At 35.8% G+C, this 5,259-nt stretch overlaps 1 long non-coding RNA gene across 1 annotated transcript; it reads right to left on the reverse strand.

The window, feature by feature from the left end:
• Nucleotides 1–1,637: 1,637 nt before the first annotated feature.
• LOC109583381 (uncharacterized) lies at nucleotides 1,638–2,641 on the reverse strand. The gene is made up of 3 exons (XR_002185512.1): nucleotides 2,425–2,641; nucleotides 2,176–2,317; nucleotides 1,638–1,916 (listed from the first exon to the last, which is right to left on the reverse strand). It is a non-coding gene; the product is annotated as an uncharacterized LOC109583381 (long non-coding RNA).
• Between the last annotated feature and the right edge of the window lie 2,618 nt (nucleotides 2,642–5,259).

Consider the following 5,259-nt stretch of genomic DNA (forward strand, 5'->3'; position numbering starts at 1 on the left):
AATTCTACTCTACATTGTACTTTTAATATTATTATGTAAGAATTACGGATCAGCTTGCAATGTAGAGTTGAATTTGCGTCACGAGTAGGATTTACAATTCGTATTTTCGTTGGTCGTTCGGAATCCTACTTCATCTTGTTTTTTTTAAATGTTTTATGTTCTTGTTTGTGTTGATTTTTTTATAATATTTTGTATTTTCATTGGTCGTTCAGAATCCTACTTCATCTTTTTTTATAAATTTTTTATGTTCTTGTTTGTGTTGATTTTTAAAATAATATTTATATTTAGTTGCAATTGTGATACTTGGTGATTTTACACAAACAATAATTTTCTTTATTATTATCATTGTTATAACATTTATGAGAGACAGCATCAAATAGACATGCTGAAGGAATTAGTCTTGACACAAGTCCTTGTTCAAGAACCTGTGAGCTAAGAGTGTCTATCTTCCCTGCTATTCCTGTTCTTCCAGGCTGTTGTCAAGTTCATAATTATCATTGCATATCATAAGTCATAACATTAATTAATTGTTTGTTTTTTTTAATAAAATAAAATAACACACTTGATAAAACACTAACATGTAAAATCAATACCTTCTTTTAGCTGGAAACCTCCACTAAAGTATTGCAGTAAGTTGATTCCAAGCATAGCTTGGTAAAATAACTTGCTTCTTCGAGAGCTGCAGATCTGAGCATGCGCGACCACACCCAAATTTTGGAGCACATGGCAAGCTTCTTTAATTAACAAATGGCGGCATACAGCTAAGATGGCTCGATCCAGCAGTCACAGTATCACTTTTTCCTCACTTGAAGAATGATCTGATGGGACATGGACCTGCGCATAGACTGTTGGAGTAGATTGGTGTAAGAATGATCCTTGTAGCACCAACCAATACTGAGATACACACCGACAACTGGATTGACAGGACTTCTGACTTGATGATGATGATGATGATGATGATGAAGATGAAAAAAGGTGGCTGAACAAAACGGCCGGTTCGCCGATTTTTGGATTTTCTCTTAGACAAGGTCTAGAGCCACGCTAGTGGTACCAATGGAGTCCTCTGGTCAAGATGAGGTCCTCTAAGAAGTCTGGTAAGCATAGGAGCTCGTTTTCCTGGTATAGCAAGCAGGGGCGTAGCTGGACCTTGGGTGACGGTAGGGCAAGAAGATAAGATGGCGCGCGCGAAGCGCGCCGCAATTTTGGTCACACCCCTTTTACGTAACAAAATGGAAGCATTTTCCTGCAAGCTGAGCGAAATCAGAGTGAAATTATCATTGTATATAGCTTTTAAAAGAGCTGTGGTTATCAGCCACCCCCTTTTGTTATTGTAAGAACAATGAATATAATCTTTTGGGTTATAATTTCAATGAATATAATTATAAGGGCACTTTGATGGTAGGGCCCAGGCCCCCTCAGGCCCTACCTCAGCTACGCCCCTGATAGCAAGGCTGCAAAAGTCGTGGCAGCCATTTTGTTTGGGGGTGAATCCTACTTAGTAACGCTACCGCGTTACTAATAATAGTACAGGGTCACGAATAAATTTTTGCCAAAAATTAAAGCATGAGAATTCTCCAATTTTATACTTTTTTCTGATACATATACATGTTCTCACGTTGTGTAGCAAGTTTGAGCTGATTCCAATCAAAATTAGATTTTTTTTTACAAAATAAGTTGCTTCATAGTTCATACTATAGTGCCCATTACTGTTATACTGTGTGTGTCTTATACTTCATTCCAATTAAGTTACCTGATCTATAGCTGAGGTCTCCACTGACTCCATTAGCTGTTCTACGTGGTATCCATTTTCTTCTTAAATCATATAATGCTCTGTAGAACTTGTGATCAGTTTGACTGGATAATCTCTGGAGTGGCTCAGCTCCTTTTCTTAATATCTAGGAAGCTACATCAAGTGCCTTAAGAAAAACTCATGATAATATTAAATTTACATGTACATACACAATGAATACATATTCATTAACTATCAATCTAATAGGGACAAAGCTCACTAAAAGAACTCCTATTGATCTGTGTACCTCATTATATTAAACACAATACAGGTAAAGAAATGGTACATTCACAGTATGGCCAATACTATGCCTTTATAATCTTCTATATTGAGGTACATGTATTGTGCATGCATAACTGAGTAGAGTAACAAATAATGAGGCTAACCTTCTTTTTAATTTGGCATTGATATGAAGGAGGTAATGTGTATTTCTTATTAACATAAACTGGATCCAGTGACAAGTATTGATGATGATTATGAACAATTTGTAACACATCAGACAGTACACTAACTTCAGTCAATGCTTGCCTGCAATAAAGGCAAAACTGATAATAAAGTTTAACTATCCTTTATGTATGCAATACATTGATACATTATTTATACTCTTGCTTATACAAATACATGTATTTATGTACTTGAGTTTTGAGTGTGTGAATTCCCATCAGTGCATGGCCAGCAATGACTTGGTTTCTTAGTTGTAGGACCAGAAACTCCCTCCTCCTCCTCCTCCTCTTGTTTCTTCTTTCCTTCTTCTCTGTCATTATCATCATCAGCTCTCTTAGTCTTCTCCAAAGTCAACATGTTGAGCTAATTCACTTAGCTTTTGAGAGAGAGACGGTTTCCTAGAAATAAACACATACATGCATGTACAGCATCAAAAAGTAACAATTCTAGTGTACATGTACATTGTAATTATAACTGCATAATTAGAATGCTAAGTATTTTATGTTATATTTTATGCCACATTAATTTAGAATTCCCAATTAAAATTTGTCAAGAAAATAAGAAAGATTTCACACCCACTGATTTAAATTATTGCGGGGGTGTTAGCAACAAAAGTCACACAAACAAGGGTTGGGCTCATTGTCATAGACAAGCAAAAGAATACCTATATAAGTAGATAATACACTTGAAGCAGCAGCAATTACAGCTTAAGTGAGTTAAATATTATCAGTTACCAGAAGATTATTCACTTTCTCATAGGTAATAATGGCAGAAAATACAAGTCCAGGTATCACCATTAGCAACGAGATTCATAAATTTGGCAGTGTTTTTGAAGCTGATCCAGTCATTTATTCCATTGATAGTGGGTTAGCTATTCCATTGGCAACAGTAAAGAAAGAAAGGAAATTCAAAGTGGCTCTACCAACAGGCATTGATAAAGCATCAAGCTATTTGGAGGCTGGCTTCCTTTATCAAAAGTGATGGTAGTAAAAAGGAGGGTAGAGTTGTTATAGTTAATGATAACAACACAGCTATTGTATCATGCACACCTCAAAGTATTGGTGGATATGAACTATCAGTGACTATAAGAGGTCACCATATTAAAGGTAGTCCTTATCAACTGTCAGTAAAAGCATCAAGAGACTATACCACACACTAACTAACCATGCAGAGATCCTTTGATGTGGGAAGCGGTATATGGTGTTGCTGTTCATACTAATGGTGAAGTATATGCTAGTAGTGATGATGGATTTGTTCAGGTATTTAGTGAGGATGGTACTGCAGTAAGGAGGATTGGATCTAAAGGTAATGGTAATGGACAGTTGGAGTATCCTTGGGGTTGATTGCTGATAGCTAGGAGACAGGCTCTATGTGTCTTCATGCGTGCAGTATTTCTCAGCTACTACTGGTCAGTATATTGGTCAGTTTGGTAGTAAAGGTAATGGAAATGGACAATTCTCTAGTCCTTGTGGTATGTCCACTGATGGTATAAATGTAATATATTAGCAGCTGATTTCAACAACAAAAGAGTTCAAGTGTTTAAGGAAGATGGTACATTTGTAAAAGTCTTTCACTGTGATCGTAATGAATCTGATGTAGCAGTTGATAATGAAGGAAAGATACATGTTACCATTAGTGATCAACATCATGTTCAAGTCTTCTCTCCTGATGGTAAAACTCGTCTTGATACATACAATAGGGTAACTTGAACTATCCTAATGGTATTGCTATTGATGATGAAGGATTTATTTTTGTATCAGCTGATAATGGTGGCACCTCTCATCTTCATGTACTGAGTCTTGACAGGAAACAAGTCAAATTACTCTCAGGATTATCTAGTTCATATTGTGTGGCACTGGATAAAGATGGGTACATTTATGTTGCCGAATCTGACAACAGCCATATAATGACTAGAAACACAAACTTATGTATAGTATTAACAGATGTTAGAATAAAATTTTGTAATATTTTTAAATTTAAAATACAAAAATTGCATTGAACAGTAAACATATGAACAAAAATAGTTTAAGCTATTGTACTGTATCCATTCCTATTAACAGTTTCTATCATACAGTAATAGAACCAAGCAGAGACAGCTACCATCAGTACTACTACACCTATACAAGAAGAAGCAGAAACACCAAGATGTTGGAAATGCCAATGCACTAAAACAGGAGTTAGATTAACATCCATCATTGTTGTGCTTGTGGTGTTAAAAGGTAGAGATATATTCTCCTTTCTGCATGTGTGGATACTTAGTATGTGTTATTGGACAGATAGTGTGTTGTGAAGAAACACTGCAAGATTCCATCTACCTCCTAACAAACTCTATTACATTGGTATGCATGTTGCTAAAAATGTGGGCTATACTATCTGGCTATCGGCTAATCTCAGGAGAATCAATATGAATGAGGACTGCAGTCTGCAGTCCTCATTCAGTCCATCAATATTGATTCTCATGATATTAGCTGATAGCCAGATAGTATATAGTTCACAATTTTAGCAACGTACCAACCGATGTAATAAATTTTGTTAGGAGGTAGATGGAATCTTTTACTTTCTACTCCTGTTTTAGGAAGACATTCATGCAGTTTGAGCAACAGGGTCACCAACTGAGCCATGTGGCTCATTTGGTTTCATAACTTTTTCTAAGTCCATTTTGTTGTCATACAAAAAAAGTTGTGCTGGGCAGCCTAAAATGACCCCATTTTTTGTAACTCAAATCTGAAATTCAATTCATTAACTGTATTACATATAAGATTGCTTTCACTTTGGTCGTAATACAGTTTGAACCTTTGAGAAAAAGTAGAAATTATCTTGTCTATTTGCTTTTCAGGAAGCACCACAAGAGTCTTTAACAATGCCATGGCATTTCTTTTTATCTACAAGAACACTCATTCTTCTGATGCACAGAATATTAGTGTGTACAATGGCTTTGTAACCTCTATCTACTACAATCAACTTATGTCAATAAAGTGAATCTTATTTCTGATAGCTCAGCTACATCAAGTGTCTATGATGTCCCC

Source organism: Amphimedon queenslandica, unplaced genomic scaffold, assembly GCF_000090795.2.
Source record: "Amphimedon queenslandica unplaced genomic scaffold, v1.1 AMPQUscaffold_13309, whole genome shotgun sequence".
NCBI classification, from domain to species: Eukaryota; Metazoa; Porifera; class Demospongiae; order Haplosclerida; family Niphatidae; genus Amphimedon; species Amphimedon queenslandica.